Here is a 22,440-nt window from a genome sequence, read left to right as displayed (position 1 = left end):
TCTTCTCTTGGTAGAGAGGTGAGGGGATTTTCGGGGCAGAATGTTGCATACTGTAACAGATATAACAATATGCCCTTTGTTTTTGCTTAAATTTTTTTTAGTTACAAGAAAGGGCATTGGGACTGAAGAGAACTATAACTAGAAATGACTGTGATACAAAAGATAAAAACATCAATAAAAAAGAAATATAAGGAAGAAAAACAAATCATTGGAAAGAGCCCCTCAAAATGCATCTGGGCCTTCACTGATGGGGATATTCCCATGATGTAAATCAGAAACCACCAGTATTGAACCATCCTGGCAACTCTTGCCAACATCTTCTATTTTTGACATCTGGATCTCCCAGACGGAGCCCACACACTCTCGGTGCCCACATTCATCACAGGACCGATCTACCTTCTTTTTCAATCATGCATGTCTTTGATGATATCATCTACTCCAGTTCTCTTGCATGGATCCTTTTTTGGTTGTTATATTATATATGTAACCTACTTACACCTCTCCATTGCCCTATGACTGATATTCATTTTTAATACTTCAGAGACTGCAGTATTCCCTGTCTCAAAGAAATATAAAAATAGCAACGGAATATTGGTATTAAAAAAGATAGGCCTTTGTTTACGGGAGAAGTATGAGGATATTAAAGGAGCTTTGCAATTTCTCAAAAGCACTTTATCCCATGCTGCTGATGCTTCTGTTTAATTCTGAACCCAACCTGTCTATCTGCAATGTCTGTCTAAAAAAATAAATGCTGATTGACAAGGACTATAGTTTGTCCATCTGATCCGTACATTCTAGGTTGGAGGTGTCAAACACATTGCCTGTGGGCTGTGATTGAAATTACTAGATTAAATGGCAACCAAATTACAATATAATTGGGAAATATTTAACAAAAAACTAAAAATTAATAAAACATATTAAATTTTAGAATTAAGTCAATATGTGGTCCACAGGTATCCTTCTATACAGATAGAAGGCCCCTATTTTTATTTTGGTTTTGGATCACTAGACAAAAAATGTATTGTGTACATTAGATTGGGAGCTCCCTGAACCTTTTTTTTTTTTTTTTTTTTTTTTTGTATGCCCAGAACTTAGTATACAATTAGGCACTCAATATTTATTGATTAATAGATTAGTTGAATCTGTCCATCATGACACATTGAGTATGTGTCCTATGTCTAAAAGCTATGAGTGATGGGAAGTCCATTCTATCACCCCAACATGAGGATGACTGTTTTATTCCCAAATCTTGTTTCACCTCATGTTTCTACATTTAGCGAATCATCAGCTGGGCTTTGCTTTGTCCCTGAAATTGATTTTCTTTTTACTCTTCTTCTCTTGCCTTCTTTCTATAACTTAAGGTGACAGATTCAAAGGTGGGAAGAATAGTTGGGTTTGGGTGGACAATGGGAGTCAAAGTTGATGAGGAAAGAATTATTTTAGTTCCTTTTTTCACCTCCCACATCAACCTTTCCCAACATTTCTATGTCTATATCCATGCTCTCTGCCAGGCAGGGCTAAGCTACATATTTGTTTTTACTTAAGGGCAAAGGATTTAACAGATCCTATCAATCAAACAAAAATATATTGAAACAACTATCTTGTATGCTGCACACTAGACAGTCCTCAATGCATCTGTGTGGTTCAGCTGTGTTTCACTCTGTGTGACCCCATTTGGGTTTTGGGGTTGTTGTTTTGTTGGCAAAGATAGTGGAATGGTTTGCCATTCTCTTCTCATTTTACAGAGGAGGAAACTGAGGCAAACAGGGTAGGTGATTTGGCCAACCCAGTGTTCTCCCACCTAGTTGCCCATTCATAGGTCTGTTCCAAACCTAATAACAGTTTAGTGCTTTGGGTTTGTCCTCCCAAAAAGCTACTTGCATCCATATTACAATGTGTTCTTCCACGCCTCTTTAGGAAAGTCGTAGGTGTGTCAGAATCTGGGCCTATGGGCTGGTCAAGGTGAGGATTAGACATTCAAGGGCAACCTCTGCAACCTGGGATCGATTGTAGAGGCTGCTTGCCTCTGGCCATATCTCCTTGACTCTCCTGCCTTACTGGTTCATCAAGATCTTGCTCCTGTTCAAAAGCTCTCATGTTATCTGGGGCTCATCGAGTTAAAATACCTATGGGGCCCAAAGCAGATTTGCTCTAAGCTTGCACTTTTACCTTCCTTTTGCCTATCTTCCTCTGCACTTCACATGCTAGCTGCCCCAAGCTCCTTGACTCAGTGTTACCAGGAGGCTCAGGGACAATGGCAACCCCAAACATCCCTGCTCATCAGAGGGGGCAGAGATGTGACCCTGCTTCCAGCAGAAAAGACTCCCCAGGCTTCCCTGACATTGAGGAAAAGGCCTTCTTCCCCGAAAGCCATTTATTTTGCTATGGTTCTTAACAAGCCACAGTTAAATGGAGCTTTAAGTTTTACCAAGCCTTTTACAACAATCCTGTGGAGGAAACTGTATAAGTATTAATGCTCCACTTTAACAATCAACAGAAGTACAGAATGTTAGAGCTCAAAAAAACCCCTAAAGCAGAGAGCTTAACACAGTGCCCAACACTTAATAAATGTTTATTGAATTGAATTTTTGCATTTGTCATGAATAGTTTTAGCAATCTGATGGTGCTTATGGACCCCTTCTTTTTAGATGAATAAATTAAAATAATAAAATTACAAATTTTAATTTGTACAATATTTTAATATACAGATATATACGTATGTGTACTTATACATACATAGTATATACACACATATAACACATGTATGTATATATATATACAAGTATACACACCTACACCCCAAGTTTGCACACCCCAGGTTAAGAATTTTGCCCTAGAGAGCTAGATTAGCCTTGACACAAAGTGGGGATGTGACTGGCCCACAGTAACATAAGTAGTCTCAAGCCTAAGTCACCTGACCCCCAGACCTGGGGGATTTCCAAGACCTTATCTCCCCTCATCCAAAGGGAAGGATACCCTTTCTGAAGAGCGTGGCTTGGGGGTAGTCTGGGATCCGAATATCAGCCTAGAACTGATGAATGAGTTGAGGGAAAGGAGAAAGAACAGAGTTTAATTCAGAAAACACTGAAATATGTCTATTATGTGGAAGACACTGGGTTAGGCACTAGGGGTATAAAGACAAAGCCAAAAACCAGATCCCTATCCTCAAGTCATCTTTCAGTTGATAATGCATGAAACCAAGAGAAAAAGTCTCAGAGCGTGGCTGGGTCTCAACCACCACAAATTCCCTGGGTCTGGCTTTTCATCTTGGAGACCGGCTGACAGGCCGGGGACGGCCACCTGCACCAGGATGGAAGGGAGAGTTTCCACAGAAAAGTGTGCTCTGCTGGCCGGTCCCTGCCAGAAATACCTGTCTAGGCCCCTGGAGTTCCAAGTCTGCTGGCTGGAGAGCCGTTTATGAGCTGTTAATTGGCACTGTGGAGAAACACCCAGCCACAGGCCCCAGACTTGGTGGAGTTTGGGGGGAGGGGCGGCCTGTTGGGAGAAGGGGGGGGAGGGTCTATCCCACTGCAGGCCTGGAGGATGGGACAGCAGAGTCCCTCTGGATCCCCACTGGGAGTCGGGCCTCCCTGAACTCCTCTGCATCTCACATCCACTCTTGAATTCAGTGATTTTTCTTCCTGCCTCCCTCCTTCCCTCCCTCAGGTCTACGCCAAGCTTGACACTTCCTTTGCCATGAAGTCGCACTCTTCCCCGCAGACACCCATAGTTTCCTGCCAACAGTACTCGATAATCTGGTTTTCCTCCCAGAAACTCTAATTCATCCCACTCTGGCTTCCAGATCCTTAAGACACATCATGCTCTTTCAGCAAGCCCCAGACCCCATTCCCCTCCTCCCCTCCCTGGAGCCAGGGAGAAGGAGCTCTAGCATTTGTTTTACTCTTTTCTTCTGGGGGGAAGGCAGAAAAGCAGGAGGTGTCACCAGGTCAACCCTGGAAAAGGGAGGGAAAGGAAGGATAGAGGGACAGAAGGGAAAAGAGGGGAGAGTATGGGTAGAAAAAGTAGGGAGAGGATGTCACTTGGGGTTACATCTCAGAGAAGCACAGGGATCATTAAAACTTTTTTCCTTAGGGTGCTGGACTTAAAACCAAGACCACCTGGCTTCAAACCCTGTGACCCTGGACCCCTTGGGCTACTTCCCCATCTGTGAAATGAGGTGGTTGGTTTCAGTGACTTCCAAGGTCCCTTCCAGCCCTAAACATAGGACACATCTGGTAAACAATTCCTCAGGAAGACATTTTTCAGGCATATCTGTTGGGTTGTTTTGGTTTATTTCCCCTCCATTCTCCTTCCTTCCCATTTTCCTTTCCCCTTCCCTCCCTTCCTTCCTCTTCCCATCCTCTCCCTACTTTTTCTACCCATACTCTCCCCTTTTTCCCTTCTGTCCCTCTATCCTTCCTTTCCCTCCCTTTTCCTTGTCTCTTCTCCTGTCCTTTCCCTTCAATTCCCTTTTCTTCTTTTTTTCTTTAAAAATATTTTTAGGGGAATACAGAAAACCATCCTATTGACTGCAATGTTTTCCTTCCAGTCAGGAGCACTTTTATCTGCTCATCACAAATAATATTAAGTCAGGCAATAAACATTTATTAGGTAGCTACTATTTGCCAGGTTCTGGGCTAAGTTCAGATTAAAATAAAAAGAAAACACAAAACATTCCCTGATTCTCAAGGAGCTCACAGATACAGGATCCTTAGGATAAATTGAAGATAATCAACAGATGGAAGACACTGACATTAAGGAGAGGAAAGAATTCTCACTGAAAATGGGACTTTAATGGGAGCTTGCAGGAAGCCAAGACTATTATAATAAATATTTATATATTTCTACAGAATAAATAAATGATAACTATATAAATAATAAATATAAAAACAGACCTTCATATACATCTGAGCTCATAGGTGCAATTACTACATTTGAGTCTCAGTTTGTTGAAGGGCCTTGCCCAGGGTCACGCAGTCAGTCAGTATCAGAAGTGAGATTGGAATCCATATCTTTCCTGACTCAAAGTTCAATTTTTTTCCCCACTACACTAAGCTACAGCTCCATGAAATCTCAAAGCTATGTCACTCCCAGATAATAATAGCCCTAGAATAAAAGATTTTATTTTTCCTGGACCAAGAATAAAAAGTAGCCCACTTTTCTATCAACAGGTTACTCTCAGTGGGGATGTAGAGAATACAAGAATTATTATCCCCATATCATAGGAAACTGAGGCTAAAAGATCAGAGAGGTTGAGTTACTTGTCCTCATGGCTAAGAAGGATCACAGATTTTGAACTGGAAGGGACCTTAGAGGCCATCTCATTTACTTGCCCCTGATCATACAGTCAGTTAAATATCATAGGGTGGGATTTGAACTCAGGTTTTCTCATCTCTAAGCCCAGCCCTCTGTCCAATACATCATGATGGGGCAGATCCAGAGCCCGAAGAACCAAATCTGCTCAATATTAAGTCAGAGTTGCTGCCTGGCTATTGTTATCAGCTAAGGCAGTGATGTCATTCAGACAGAATCAGGGCCTCTGGACCATCTAATGTATAAGGATCAAGGGAGGCCACATATTGATCTAGAGAACCAGATATTAACCTTATCTGTGTTCTATTGTATTTTCATTTATTTCATTAAATATTTCCTAATTACCTTTTAACTGGCCAAGCCTCCACTTGTACAGGCTTGCAGGCCATGAGTTTGACATCACTGAATGAAGTCATTTTATAGTCAATTAGCCTAACTCATCATTCTTCTTAGAGCAGGGATTCTCAGCCTGGGGACCAGGGCCATAGTAGACAGATTTTATGGAGTCCTGAACTTGTGTGGGAAAAGAAATTGCATGTGTATTTCTATATAACTGATTCCTTTACAATTCTCTGTGTTTTATTTTATGCATTTTAAAATATGATTCTGGAAAGTGATGTCTTCACTAGACTGGCACAGGGGTTCAGGACACAAAATAAGTTAAGAACGGGGCCCTAGAATAAGGATAACAATATCTTATATTTGCATAGAGCTTTTAGTTTACAAAGTTCTTTCCTCACAAAAACCTTGTGAGGTTGTTATGAAGGATGAGGGGGATTTTTATGCCTTTAAAGTAGAAATGTTTTTTTAACCTTTTCTTTATAATGGATCCCCTTGACAAAAAGCCTTTGGTGCTCTTTTCAAAATAATGTTTTTATTTTGTTTTATAATTTTATTTTTATTTTCAGTTCCAAATTTTCTCTCTCTTCACCCTTTCCCCAGTCACTGAAAAGGTAAGAAATATATACCCATTATACATATGAAGTCATGCAAAACACATTTCTGAATTAGTCATATTCTCTGAAAAAGCAAAAAAAAATTTAAAAAGGCAAAAAATGCTTTAATCTGTACTCTGAGCCCATCACTTCTAGATTTGGAGGTAGATAACATTTCAGATCATGAATTCTTTTGAAGTTGTGGAGACTAGAGTTAAGTCTTTCAGAGCTGATTATCTTTATAATATTGCTGTTATTGCACAAATTGTTCTGGTTTTGCTCACTTTGATTTGTAGGAGCTCACGTAAGTGTTCTCAGGTCAGAAAGAGATTACAGGATAACCTGAGCTGAGAGTGAGCACAAGACTTATTAGGCAGGTCTGGGTCTCCCCTCCAGGGTGGGGATGAATATGTGAGGTGAGTCACAGGGAAGCAAGGGCCCCATTCACAGTTCCAGGGCCAAAATCAGTCCTAGCACCTGTGGTTGCAGAAAAGCAGGGGCCCTTCCTGGGTAAAGACCAGAGTATAGACTAGGATAAGAGTTTCCAATATTTCTCTGTAGATCACACCATGTTGGAAGCTCTGAAAACTTGCAGACCCCCAGAACTAATTCTGAAAATAGCAGAAAAAAAAGAGACCAAGGCTTGGGACAGTGCCATCTCAACTTTACTATAAAGTTCAAAGTCAAGAAAGGGGCTGGAAAAATGAGCAAACAATTGAAAAAGAACTTTACCATGAAAAGCTACTACCATGAAGGAAAGGACCAAGACACAAACTCAGAAAAGACAACAATTCAAAAACATCTACAAGCAAAGTCAAAAAACAAAAAAGCTAATTGTACACAAGGACATGAGATCTTAGATCCAGGAGGTAAAATGGAAATTGAGAGAATATACCAAACATTTCCTGAGAGAGATCCCAAATGCAAACTCCTAGCAATATCATAGACAAATTCCAGAGTTCTCAGGTCAAGGAAAAAAATATTGCAAGCAGACAGAAAGAAACAAATATCATGGAGCCACAGTCAGGATCACACAAAATTCAACAACTTCCACATTAAAGAAGTGGAGGATGTTATGAAATTTCATAAGTCAAAGGAGCTACTATTACAGTTAAGTATAACCTACCCAGCAAAATTAAGTATAATACATCAGGAGAAAAAAACATGGATATTTAATGAAATAAAGGACTTTCAAGAACTCCTAATGAAAAGTCCAGATCTAAACAGAAAATTTATCATTCAAACACAAGATTCAAGAGAAGCATAAACAGATAAACATGAAAGAGAAACTTAGTAAGATTAACTTTTAACTTGTATTTTAAATTTTAAACTTTTAACTCCTATGAATTTTGTCATTAAGGCAGTTAGAAGAAGTCTATATAGACAGATGGCACAGGTATTTTTGTTATTTATGTTAGGATAATATCAAAATATTATGGAAGAATGTGAAGGAATTACGAATTGGGAGAAGGGAAAAGGATGAGGAAGAATAGGGAAAATTATCTCCCAAAAGGCACACAAGGAAAAACATTTATAATGGAGATAAAAATCAGTAGCAGGCAATACTTGAAACTGATTCTCATCAGAATTGGTAAAAAAGAGGGAATAATATATACACAAACACTCAATTGGTTATAGAATTACCCAACGGAGAAGTAGGAGAAAAAAGGGAGAAGGGAGGGAGTGTTCAGAAGCAAAACTGACTTTTGAGGAAGAATAAAAAGAGAAAAAAAGAATAAATAGAAGAAAATGGGATGGAGGGAAATATGCAGTAATCATAACTGTGAATGTTAATGAAATATATATATATATATATATATATATATATATATATACACACACATTTATATTCACTTTTTAAAATTTCCTTGCTTTTTGTAACATGGCTAATATGGAAACATGTTTTGTATGATTTCACATGTACAATGGATATCAAATTGCTTGTCTTCTCAATGGCTGGGAAGGGGCTGTGTAACGTGCTGTTGTCTCCAGAAGCTGCCAATCGCTCTCTGGGAAGAGATCTGCTGTGTCAACTCAAACCTCTCAGACAGATTCTTCTTCCTGTAGAGAACCGTTGTCTCCAGGCAGTTGCTGTTAACTCTGGTCTAGAGTAGTGACTTCCCTCTTTTATCCTCCCAGAGAATGGGTGTGGGATAATGCAAGGGCTTCTGGGAAAAATTACTTCAACCAATGAACTTGCTCCTCTGGTCCAGAGTAGTGACTTCCCTCTTTTATCCTCCCAGAGAATGGGCGTGGGATAATGCAAGGGCTTCTGGGAAAAATTACTTCAACCAATGAACTTGCTCCTCCTAAGCATGCAAGCTCCTCCCCAGGAATTCACAAGTAAAACTCCCAGTAAAGGCCCGAACTAGAGAATTGTCAAGTACCGACTTAGCACTTAGTAAGAACCTAATATCTCATTATCTCATTAGCACTTAGTAAGAACCTAACGGGGCTGTAGAAAAGAAAAGAATTTAAAGCTCACAAAAAAGAATGTCAAAAATAAATGAATAAATAAATTGTTCAGTCATTACCCAATTGATGGGCATGCAATTTTTTGCCCTCACAAAAAGAGCTGCAATAAACATTTTTTGTCAGAAATATATTTTTAAATATATAAAATAAAATCAATTAGATTACAAGGATTTACAAATCCATTTGTTTCCAAAGGAAACCAGTTATACTGAATAGAGTATCGTACACAGGAAGACTGTGATTATGTGCAATCTAGTGTCGGCCTAATAACTATAGTAATTTTGAAGTAGTGATAGATATAAGTGATATTTTGAGACATTTGCCACAACTGTAATATGATATGAAAATATCTATGATTTCTGCTGGTGACAAAGTCACAGGAATTGCTGATGCTACTGTAGTTTGTTGCCTGTATTCATAATTGGAGGAAATGACAAATTTCATTTAGAGGTCAGTGAAAAGAAAGATATGTATTTTTTCCCCATTCAAGATCATAGATCCTCTGAAATCTGTCCATAAATCTCTTAGACTTCAGAATTCCTGTTCCAGGGGATCCACTTAATGAATTTTCCTGGTGGCGAGGGGATGGGGCTTGCCCACTCTGCCTACTGGCACTACTGGACCTGGTGCAACTTCACTGAGGAGGGCAGACTAAGTTGCAGATTATGCAGATTGTGCGTGATTGGATTTGCGTGGATTTATTATCCATAAAAGGTAATCTTCAATCCTTCTAGATTCACCCCTCTCTCTCTCTCTGTCCCTTTCTGAAGAGGTGGGGATGGGGGTTCAGAGAGAACAGAGAATTTGTGGTAAATCAAGTTAATCCCCTTCATATGAGGGCACTGAGGCACAGGGTGACTTAACCCAAGATCACATAGCTAGCAAGTTGCTGAAGTGGAATTTGAACCTAATTTTGTTTGTTTGTTTGTTTTTTAACTTCAAGTCTCTATGCCATCAGAAAACACAAAGTTAACAGTGGACTTGGGTTCTTTGGGATGAGGATGGGGAGCAAACCCTGCAGAGGGAAACAAGCTCCCCTCCCTCAAGAGCTGATATTATGAGGAGGAGTTTGCTTCTTCAGAAATCCCAAAAATGTATTCCTTACAGAAGGAATCCAAGCCATTAGAGCAGGGTAGTTAATGGTCTACATAGGTCTTTGGGAGGAAAAGAAGGACTCAATGGAAGGAATAACAGGGGAGTTGCTTTTCAGTAACCCTAAATTAATTTTCCTTGTAAAAGTGTTGAAACCAAAGAATACGGCTAGCTGTCAAGGGAACCCAGGGAAAGCTGGGACTTGCCAGAGAGGGAACAGAATTGTACTGATGGTTTTTGAGCTACTCATATGTTAATGTTTTCTATATTTTTCTATAAAGTAAAATAAAAACTTTTTTTTAACACCTTGTAACCATCATATGCAGCATTATTTTTGTTTTTTGGGTTTTTTGTTTTGTTTTGTTTTATTTTGGTATTGGACCTGAGAACTCATATTTTTGTTGACCTAACTCCAGATACATTGGAGTTATTTTATGAGAGTTCTCAGAAGACATATAGATAGAGGCAAAACAACATAAAGGATTAAGATTTCTGGGGCTACTCCTGGAACTGGATTAGGTCAGCGGTAGCCCAGATCATGGGACGCAGGGCTATGATTACACTACATTTTTCATGAGAAACTGACGCCCAGGAATGTGACCCAGCTAGTGAATGTCAGAGCCAAACTTGGACCCGACCTTCTTGCAAGTGAAAATTTCCTAACAATTAGAAATATCCAGAAAGGAATAAGGGCCTGGTGAGGGCTTGGGCTTTCTCCTGTTACTGTAGAGCTTCCAAAAAAGGAGGGATGATCGTTTCTTGGGATGGCTGTGGAGGAGATTCTTTTTGTGTCCCATTAAGTTACATTCCACTGATACTGGGAAGAAGAACAGGAACTTAACATGGAACACACCATATTTAGTGGCCAGAAAGAATGTAGCATCTATTTACTGAGAGTTCTTGGAACGAATGAAACAGGGAACAGGAAATAACACTTTACATCTATCTTATGGCCCTTTGATGACTAGCAGGCGCCTGGGTTGCCCTCAGAGGAGGGACCAGATCTTCCTCTCTCTTCTGGATAAGGGGGGAATCCCCAAGCCCCAGAGGACTCGGGTGCACTGGAGAGATCTGGCCTAGACGAGGTTTGAGACCCCAGGAGGAAGCTGGACCGGAAGGCACAGAGGGAAGAGACTGGCTGAGTGAGAGAGAGAGGCCTGGGATGGGGGGGGGGGGGACAAGCAATAAGGATGCTCCAAAGGTTAACAGGGGGTCAGACTTAGGGGGAGCCCCTAGCCCTCAAACAGCCTCCAGACGGGTCGAGTGTCCTCCTCCAGTGTGAGATGCAGAGCTCCAGCTGCCAACCAGACCAGCCTCCGGTGGCTCTCATTGTGCACTTAGGGCTCAGCGGGGGAGAGGCTGCAAGTCTGACAATGGCTCCGGCTGCTGAGAGCAGGTCAAGAAGGACTTGCAGGAGCCAAGATGGCCCTGGGACGGGGCCTGGCACCGAGAGGCCCAGGGAGGCTGCAGAGGACCCCGATCCAGAGAGGAGGAACTGAGGCAGGCCTGTGGACTCGAGGAACCCACCGGTGCCCCAGATCTCTCTTCCCCCAGACAAGTGTCATCCCCTGTTTTGTTAACAAGCTCACTATCCTTGGGTCCCCCTGCCCGGTAGAATGGAGAGTTTGGTCAGGTTGTATGCAGCTTTCCTTTATGAAATGGGCTCAGATGCAAGTTTCTTTTGGTCCCCTGTTCACCATTTACATGTTTTTTATTAGCTTGGAGTGTTTGCAGGGGATTGGGGTTCACAAGGCACTACAAATAATGCACATTTGGAGTTTCCCAGTATTCATTTGGAGGAAAGGAAGGAGGCAAATGATTGTTTTCAGAGAAACATTCCCGAGAATCAGCCCAGAACTGAGGCTCTGCGTTAGATCAGAATGGAAGTTACTCCAGGGCAAGGGTTATTTTAATTTTTGACTATGTATCCCCAGCTTGCTGTGCTAGGCACATTGTGAGTTCTTGATAAATGCTTGTTAAATTAAATTGAATCGAGCCACAGGTTACACATGTATCATATGCAATTCCTAATGTGCTTGAGGCACATAATCCCTGGAGTTTATTTTAACTGACAGTCTCATTTTCCTCTTTAAACACACTTAAAAACCCCACCTTTCCATCTGGTTTAAATAGAAAGCTGAGAGTTGGCTTATTTTCTTGCTTCTTGCTCCCTGACTCAGCTGCTTTGCGTAATGCAAATGGGCAGGAATCTAAGACAGGAGAAGGAAGCTCACAGAGTAGGCTGGAGGTGACTCCAGTGAGCTTTTCCTCCTTCCTGACTACTGGTAATTATTTAATCCCTTATCAACTGTGTAATCCTTGGGTGACTATATGGAGAAAGGGTTTCTGCTTTAGAGTAGTGTTATTCCCTTGGGAGATGTTCAAAGGAGAGTTTGTATACAGATCCATGGTGACAGAAAAGAATGGCTTGGTCTGAAGGTCTCTGGAGACCCTTCTCAGCTCCAAGACTCTAAGCTGATCTGAAGAGCTTGTGTTAGAGCTGAATGGCACTGTGGAGGTGGGAGTCCAATCCCCTCAATTTACAAAGGAAAAAACTGAGATCCAGAGTTTAAGAACCCTCGAACCCAGGTACTTTGGGGCCTAATTCCTGCTCTTTCCTCTCCACCTTTCGCTTTCTAAATCAATCTGAACTTGTTCTGGGGAGAATGGGACTCACTAGGTCAGTTCATTTCATCTGCACTATGAGGTACAGAATACTTGCAGCCAATGTGTAACCTGTTGGAGATGCTTAACTGATGTCTCCGGGGTTGAGCTGAGTCAGTGAGTCCCCAGGGAGTACATGGCCCACATTAACCATGCATCTTTTCCCAAAGACCGCTGCTATTTTCACTGTCCTCTTCCTGAAAGGCTCACTACACTTGGATCACAGAACCTTAGCTTATTAAAGAAATGTAATATTATCTTCTGGTCCATCTTCCATCCTAGTGCAGTAATAACCTATGACAGTATCTTCAACAGATGGTCATCTAGTGTTAGGATCCTGCCTACTGAGGTATCCTTGATATCTCTCATTATCTTTTAGCTCTTTAGAATTGGGGTAAGGGGAGGACTAATAATACTCTTCTAAGTTTCCATTGGAATATATTCTTTTTTTTTTCTATTAACAAAAATCTATTTTCTTTGTTCCTCCCCCCTTTTGTACCCATTTGGGGGGAAAACCCCAATATATTCTTTTTAAAGATGACACTAATAGAATAATAGAGGATTTCTGAAATTGATTTTATCTCCTAGGTTCAAAATCTACCTGTTTCTTCAAAATAAACAGTTTCCCCAATGACCCACAGATCTGCCCTAGAGTTTGGAATGTAACAGATGCTGTCTTCTTCTCTTAGCGGGTGCTGAGAAACAGGCCAGAGAGACTCTAATGAGAAAAAAATGTCCTTACACATGGCTCAAACAGACTGTAACATCACTTCAGTGTCTAAGAGCAAACTCCCTAACCAGGCATCAGGAAGCACTTCAGAGTAATTGTTAGGGGATTCCTCCTCACAATGGGTCAACATTCTCCTCCTTGTAACTTCTTCCCATTGATTCTAGGACTTTTCTTTGAAGCAATGCATAAATATCTTACCCTCTCTTCCACATAACAATTCTGCAAATGTCTGAGGACAGTTATTAAGTCTTTCCAACCCCCCCATTTTCTCTTTTCTGGGCTAAAATCCCCCCAAGAGACCTCTTTCTCGTTCTCTTTAAAGCATGATACTCAGAAACAGCACGGCCACGACGATACCCCTGATGTGGTTCGATACCCATCTTAACCAGTCTTGCCATGCCTTTGACAAGTAATAGAGACGCTAGTAAACATCCCACCGTTTTCTTTCGGAACAATAGGAATATAGCCCACAATACAGTCTTCATGAGGGAATTTAAAAGTCTTTACCAACCTAGGAGGCGCTGAAACTATTCAAGAATGAAATATAGTTAAAATTGACCTGATAGCAGTTCAAGTCTCTCATTTCAGCAACACCGAGGAATTGATGAAGTTCACTGCTTGGCTCCCAGATTGAGGCTGCTCTCCAACTCCCTTCTCCTCGGCCCCCTCCCTCTCCTGGCAGATTCAAGTCAAAGTCAGTGGCCCAAAGCCCAAATACGCAAAATTTTAGACAGACCTAGAGGGAGACAAGAAAGAAAAACATTTCTTTTTTAGTTGTTTTACCATGCTGGTTGTGTCATTTATTATCATGAATACTTTGTGAACTTTGGCCATATCTCTTCTCTGAGATTTCGTTTCCTCGCCTATACGTGAAGTAGGTTGATTACATGACCTTCCAGCTCAAGCCCTTACATTTCACCCAGGCGTAATAGGACTTGAACCAAAATGGAAAATCGATGTTCCCATTATATAGGCTTAATTTTTTTTTATTATAAACTTAATAACCATGCACAATATATACAAAACAATGGGTAAACTCTTACACAAACCTCTTGAATATAATAAGATAAAACCAAAAGAATGAATTATAAACAACTATATTGATTTAGTTGAGGATACCATTATTTCCATTTTTACAAATTAAGAAACATCACCAGAAAGAGGGCAAATGACTTTGCCCGTAGTTACTGAGGTAGCAAATAGCAGAGCTGTAGTTCAAACACAAGTTTCCTAACTCCAAGGTCATTGCTCATTCCAGGAGGCCGTGCTGCCAGCCCTGATTCAGGTGACTAGGAATGTCTCCAAATCATTCATCAGGACAGACTGGAGAAGTTTAGCCAATCCAGGATTATGCTAGCATAATGACAAAGCCCAAAGAGACAGCCAAAAAAAAAAGCCCAATCCCAAACCAGGTCTCCCTATGCTTAGGGTGCCAGCTGGTTCTTGTCCCTGTGGGTATGAGAGTCTCTGCAATTCACTGTATAGTGTCAGTGTTATTTGAGTGTAGCACCCTTCTTGTAGTACACTATGTATCCAACTGCTCACATTCAAGTTTTAATAGCAGAAACAAAGTGTGTTATAGGAGGAGGAATAAAAGGACAAGGGTTCAGAGAGATGCTGGGGCAGCAGCAGCAAATTTATCCTGGGGATGGCCATTGGGTCTACTCATCATCAACTACAATGAACTGTGGTGAAAATTGGTTGGAAATTGGGGCCAGCAATGGGACAACCAAGACCTGGAGAATTAATCGACCTTCAGGAATTCCAGTTAGAAGAGAAGACCCAATTCCCTGGAGAGGCCCCGTGTCCAGAGTTCTTCAATGCTCACTGATGTGAGCTCGATGTGGAAGCTGAATATTAGCTGCTCTCTGTGTTCCTTTGCCTGTTTGAGGAAGGAGGGACATTGAAGGCAAAGCAAACTGAACTATGAATTTCCTACAACTCTTAGCTCACAAGGAGCTTGCATCCTCTGAGAACTTTCAGGGTGGGAGAGAAGCTGAAGGAACACGATCCAATCGTATTGTATTTTCCCATTGCTTTTATTGCTATTCTGTATCATTTATTTGTATTTATTGACAATTTGCCAAGAGTAAATGCTACATATGGTATCCAGCCTTGTTCTGCCATTCATTCAATCAGCCAACAATCCTTATTCAGCCCATACTATATGCCGGGGAACCGTTCCATTATGCCAGTCACATGAGTGAGGATCACCCGTGGGCAGTAAAAGTATAGTGAAAAGGCAGGATTTGCCAAAAGCGGAGGCTCCATGTCCATATCCTTGGGTCGTTAGAGCTGTCCCACGGAGACAGTGGAGCTGAAGAGCAGGAGGTTCTCAGAGAACCACAGGGAGCTCCCTGTTTCCTCCAGGAGCAGGATGTGGGTGACTCCCCTAGGAGAAAGTGTGGGAGCTCCCAAAGCTTGATCCTTTCTGATGACCACTAAACAAAGGACATGACAAAGTGTCAGCCCTTCTGTGGCCGCCCCAAACCATCGTTGCTCCAGAGGGCTTATATAATTTCCCTATTGTGTTCTGAAGCGTCCATGACTTATTGATCTCTCCCTCCATGCTCACTGGGCTTGGACCCCCCCTTCATTCCCCTGCTGGAGGGAGGCTGCAGGAGATGGGCCAGGCCTGGGATGCTTCAGCTTCCTAGCTGGTGACCCTGAAGCTTTCTGGCTCAGGAACGGGGGAAAGCAGGAGCCGGCACTGGTGGGGATGGCCGAGGCTGAGCCAACAAAGGGAGCAACTGCCCAAAAATGTGGGAGCCCACCAGCCGGAATGCAGCATCAGGGAACTGGGAGGAAAGCCTGAACTGGAGACGGGAGTTTGGGAAAAGCTCCTGCTCCAGGGCTGCATCTTCTGTCCCGGGGCCAGGCCAGGCCAGGCCGTACAGCCTGAGCTGCCAGATAAGACAAACCATTCTGAGCCAATGCTTGTCCCTTCTGCTTGAACCCCATGGGTACTTTACAGATGAACGCCAAGGGTGCTGAGAAAGGCTGTCTCAGCTGGTGTGGAGGCTCCATGTTGGGCAGCTGTGGTGCACATCTGCCAGGAAGAGACCCCTGTGACAGAAGGTTGGCGGCGCAGTCCTCCCTCTGGGGGGCCTACCTGGTCAGTGCTGGACAGGAGCTCCCTGCAGCCTCCAGGCCACACTGCATTATCCAGGCCCCTGGATACTACTATTAGTAGTGGGGGATAATCAGGCATCTGGGGGACCAAGGAGTGGGTGGGTGATGGCCTCTGAAGACCCCTTTCCTTGTTAAGGAGGATTCTGGTGGTTCTACTTTTCTCAAAGAACTTCTGCAATCTCTCACCACACAGGTTACCAGACACCATGAATAGGCCATTGCTCCAGCCCTCAGAGGATGCTAGGAAATACAGGTTTTGAAGAGATTTTTCTGCAACAGCCTCATTTTTTTTTTCTGCAATGGCTGCAGGCTAGATTGAAAAGTAAACACTATTTAACCCAATATCTTTACCTTCCTAGTGATCCCACACTGATGCCCTATTTCCAGATTCTTCCAGGCCACAAAAATGGTCATCAAATTTCAATGTTCCAGCAGGCAGACTCTCCAGCTATCACATGCTCGTTGTCAGTAGGGAATAGGCCCCTCTGGAAACTCTAATGTACTATGATTTTAGCTGACATAAAATACTTTAAGGTTTATAATATTTGTCTCCATTGCTATAACTGCAAGCCTTCAGTAAAGCAAATAGCATTTATACAGCACCTACTATGTTCCAGGCCTGTGCTAAGTGCTGTTACTGCATTTGATCCTCACAACAACACTGAGTTGAAGATGCTATTAAGGAAACGGAGGCAGACAGAAATTTAAGTGACTTGCTTAAGACCACACCATTTGTTATCATTTAAAGTAAAATTTGAACTCAGATTTTCCTGGTGCTCTATTCACTTCCTCACCTAGGTAACTTCCTAGGGGAAAGTTCTGGCCTTTTGAGGGAGCAGCAAAGGCTCCCAATTTCCTATTCTCCCTCTAGAACACCTGTCCCCCCTTCACTTTAATATCTAATGAATAAAAATTGAGAATCATCTTAGAAGGGCAAAATAGGACTTACTAGACTATGAGCAGGCAGGAACACATAAATAAGGGATTATGAAGGAGAAATCAATCAATTAAGGACTTATTAAGCCCCTCCTATATGCCAGATACAATACTAGATGAAGGGATCCAAAAAGAGAAATGTAAAATAGTCTCTGATTTCTGGGAACTTTTATTCTAAAAGAGAGAGTCTAATAGCACTTGAACAGGTATGGAAAAACAACAAAGTAGATAAAAAGTAATCTTGGAGGGAAAAGTTCTAGCACTTGGGGGGAATGAGAAAAGATCCCCAATTTCCTGTTTTCCCCTAAATCACATACTTGTCCTTGTCCTTTCCCTAATGCTTAAAATGAGCCTTGAAGGAAATTGGAGATTCTAAGAGAGTAAAAAATAAAGGTTATCACCAGAAAAATGTTTTAGCCAGAAAAAAAGGGATTGGTCACATTGCAAGTGTAAAGAAGGATCAGTTGACAGGCAGACTATGTCAGGAAAAAAGAGAGGAAGGCCCCAGTACATGGGAGGGACTCCTGGTGACAAATTTCTGGGAGGACATGTATTAGAAGTGTGCATGGGTATGGGTAACTGTGAATCGGTTACAATCTGCATCATTGGAGGGAATATTCCCATTGAGAAGATCTGAACATTTAAGGTTCATTGATTTTTCTATGTACTTTTTTCACTGGATCCTCCCAAACTAGCCTGTGGTAGTTGCTATAATTGAGGAGGTCCTGGTCCTTAAATGGGGGTCTGAATAGAGATGACTCCTTGGTGGGAAGCAGCTCAGCCTTAGGGGCCCACCCTCTGTGGGGGTCCTGGGTAACCCCACCTTACTACCCAATCAGATGTCAGTCCCCCTCAAGGCTACATTTCCCCACAAATACGCCTGCCACCCAGGCCATCTTTGGGTGACCTGCCTCAGCCATCCCCTGCCCTTGCCTCATGGTGCCTTTCTCCCGCTACAGGTAACTCTTTTAGGGGCTAAACTCCTCTGTGAATTAGGCTATCTCTTAATGGCACACTCCCCCTCATGGAGTATCCCCTTTGTCCTGGTAATTGAGAGTTCCACCAGGGAACTTGTCTTTTCCATTAACTGTTAAAACTTTTTTCTTTACTGACTGCATGCTCTCCGAAATCTATTTCATATTTATCACTCCTGGTGCCTATTTTATCTCTTCATTTTATCTGCAACCTCTGCTCATAAATAATAGTACCTTTTGCCAAAGCGAAAACCCACTGTGAATTTTTCAAATGACCAAACCCCAACATTCGGGGCCGACGGCTCTCCCCAATCCTATCATTTGGTCTGTACCTAGAACAAAATTATCTTTCTTTTACAGATGACAGAGGCCCAGTGACTTGCCTGCTAGGCCTAGTGAGTGGTAGAGTGGGCTGGGTTTGGATTCTAAAAGACCCCGGTTCAAATCCTAGCAGATGTTTACTATTTGTGTGACTCTAGACAGATTACCATCTCTTTCATTCTCATCCTTTTCTGTAAAATGGTAATATAACAATATCATCTATTTTACAGGGTGGTTGTGAGAATTAAACAGTTCTTCCTTCCTTCTTCTGCACCCAATATTTCTGCCATTCACATTCTGAGATCACAAGGGCAGCCGTGGCCCACATCCAGAAGCTCTCATTCATTCTTGTTCTGGTCCAGGGGAAAAAATGCCATTTTTTCTCAGAGGATGAAGGAAGAGAACTATAGGATAAAATAATGTCTGTTTGGTAGTCCCCATATGTAGGCTGATTTCATCTTTGAAGGGAGAAGCTCCAAAGTGAAAGAGCATCCTGAGTCAGATTCTCCTAATTATTCAGTCTCCTTAATGGGAACTAAATTTTTACTAATTATTCCCTTAAGGTCACTGTTTTGAAAAACTTAGTGATCTCTAGTAGCCCTAGTATTCAGTTTCTAAATGTTTTAACTGAAAAGGTCAAATCATCAATATTTGCCACCTGAAGCTTCTGAGCTACAGAAATTTTCCAGGATTAGGTTGGAGTCCTCCTCTCAGGAGCCTTGGATGCCTTGTAGGCAAGCTTGGATGACCTCAGTGGCAATATGGCCAATGGCAGGAAAGCAACTCCATCCACTCGGCAAACATTTCTGAAAGGAATTTTAAAAAGAAGTGACTGCTGGTAAATTCCCAGTAGCAGGACCTGATTTCTAATCCCAGTTCTATGATTCCATAGTCGTATAACCTTGAACAATTCACTTCTCTGTTCAGTTTCTTAATCTGGGTCTCTAAACATTTATTTTATTTTTTTAAAATAGCATTTTATTCCCCCCAATTACATATTAATACCATTTTTAACATTCATTTTTATAAAATTTTGAGTTTCAAATTTTTCTCCCTCCCTTCCTCCCCTTCCCTCTTCTGAAAATGATGATAGTCAACTTGATATGGATTATAATGTGCTATCATGTAAAACATTTCCAAATTAGTCATATTGGAAGAACTAGATCGGATCAGCTAGGTGATACAGTGGATAGAGCACCAGCCCTTTAGTCAGGAGGACCTGAATTAAATTCTGGCCTCAGACACTTAACACTTTTCAGCTGTGTGACCCTGGGCAAGTCACTTAACTCCAATTGCTGGAGGAGGAGGAAGAGGAGGAGGAGGAGGAGGAGGAGGAGGAGGAGGAGGAGGAGGAGGAGGAGGAGGAGGAGGAGGAAGAAAGATCAAAAGGAAAAAGAATGCAAAAAAGATTAAAGTAAGTGGAAAGAAATATGCTTTAATCTACATCCCGGGACCACCAATTCTTTATCTGGATGTGGATAGCATTTTCCTCCCTGAATCCTTTGCACTTCTGTTGAATCATTGTGTTGCTGAAAAGAACTAAGTCATTCATGGACGAATATCACACAGTGTTTTCCTGGTTCTGTTCATTTCACTTTGCATAAGTTCATGCAAATCTTTCCAGGTTTTTCTGAAATCTGCCTGTTCATCATTTCTTTTGACACAGTAGTACTCTATTGCATTCATATACCACATTTGTTCAGCCATTCCCCCATCAATGGACATCCCCTCAATTTCCAATATTTTGCCACCACAAAAAGGGCTACTATAAATAAGATAAAAAAAAGGAAAATGATAAACGTTGAAGAGGGTGTGGAAAAACTGGGACACTGAGGTTCTGCGGGCAGAGCTATAAACTTATCCAACCATTCTGGAGAGCAATTTGGAATCTGCCCTTTGGGCAACCAAACTGTGCATACCCTTTGATCCAGCAATATCACTACTAGGTTTGTATCCCAAAGAGATAAAAAAGGGGGAAAGACCTTATATACTTATAAAACTTATTTTGATAACTATTTCAAAATGATTGGTTGCCTTCTAATCGTATGCATTTTATTTTATGCTTTTAAAAACAATATTCTGAGAAGGGATCTATGGGATTCATCAGAAGCCTTAAAAAAATTGTTCTTTTAAGAACTCGAGTAAAGTATGGTAAGAAGAAGAAAGGCTCCAGACAAAGTGATCTAGGAAATCTATAGGAAGCAGAAATCAGTTTCAGCAGGAATGAATCAGGGGAAGGAGTAAGAGCAAGCACCTGTGCCAGATCTTAAAGGAAAAAAATGTTGCTAGGGAGAGGTGAGGAGAAAATGGATTCTAGGAATAGGATACAAGTTGCAAGAATGCTTTGAGATGGTATATCAAGGTCAGAGTGAGTTTGGCTAAAGCACAGAATCCATGAAGAAGAGTAATGAGGAGAAAAGGCTGGAAAGGCCATAACTACTAGTCTGAATTTACATTATATTCTATAAACAATTGGCAACCACTAAAATTTTTTGAGCCAAAGTGTGGTAGAGTAGGGTGACATGGACCGATGTATGCATTAAAGAAATTAACTTTTCAGTTGTGTGAAGGATGGATTTGAAAGGGAAGAGACTAGAGGCACAAAGAATTAAGAGATTATTCCAACAGTGCTAGAGAGAGATATGAGGGACTAAATTGGATACGATGGTGGCCTTTTGAGGTCACAAGATGTAAATGGTATTGCATATTTAGCAACTGACATAGATGAGGCTAGAGCATTGAATAAAAGAGAAGAGTCAAAGATAGCTTGCCTGCCTCTCCGGTATTCTAGGGGAGATCTTAAAGACTTGGCAGAAGAGCAAAAAAATATAGACTTACAGCTGGAAGAAACCTTAAAGGTTGTCTTTTTTTAATTAAAGCTTTTTATTTTCAAAACATATGCATGATAATTTTCAACATTCACCCTTGTAAAACCTTGTGTTCTAATTTTTTTCCTTCCTTCCCCCCCCCAATGGCAAGTGATCCAATATATTTTAAACATGTGAAATTCTTCTATACACATTTCCACAATTATCATGCTGCACAAGAAATATCAGATCAACAATATAACATTTTCACTTTTTGTTGTTGTTTGCTTGCATTTTGTTTTCTTTCTCATTTTTTTCCTTTTTGATCTGATTTTTGTTGTGCAACAAGATTGTATGAATATGTATATATATTGAGTTTAACACACACACACACACACACACACACACACACACACACACACACACACACACACATATATATATATATATATATATATAATTTTTTTTTTTTTTTTTTTTTTTGCTGAGGCAATTAGGATTAAATGACTTGCCCAGGATCTCATAGCTAGGAGGTAAGATATTTGAGGTAAGATTTGAACTCAGGTCTTCCTGACTTCAGGACTGGTGCTCTATACACTGCACCACCTACCTGCTCCGATTTAACATATATTTTAACATATTTAACATATATTGTATTACTTGCCATCTGGGGAGGGGATGGGGGAAAGGAGAGGAAAATTTGAAACACAAAGTTTTGTAAGCGTTAATACTGAAAAATTATCCATTTATATATTTTGAAAATAAAAAGTTTTAATAAAAAAGAAATATCAGATAAAAAAGAAAAAATGAGAAAGAAAAAATGCAAACAAACAACAAAAAAAGGTGAAAATGCTATTTTGTGGTCCACCCTCATTTCCCACAGTCCTCTCTCTGGGTGCAGATGGGTCTCTCCCTCACAAGACCACTGGAACTAAGACCATCTTCTATAACCCCATCATTGTAAAGAAAAATAAATTGAAGCCCAAGAAGTGAATTGCCTAAAGTTATACGGTAGCCTGCAGAGGTGCTTTAAAGTTTGCTTACATATATATCTCAAAAAC

Source organism: Sminthopsis crassicaudata, chromosome 6 (assembly GCF_048593235.1).
Source record: "Sminthopsis crassicaudata isolate SCR6 chromosome 6, ASM4859323v1, whole genome shotgun sequence".
In the NCBI taxonomy this organism is placed as follows: Eukaryota; Metazoa; Chordata; class Mammalia; order Dasyuromorphia; family Dasyuridae; genus Sminthopsis; species Sminthopsis crassicaudata.
The sequence above is the reverse complement of the archived record's forward strand: the minus strand, read 5'-3'. Positions refer to the sequence as shown.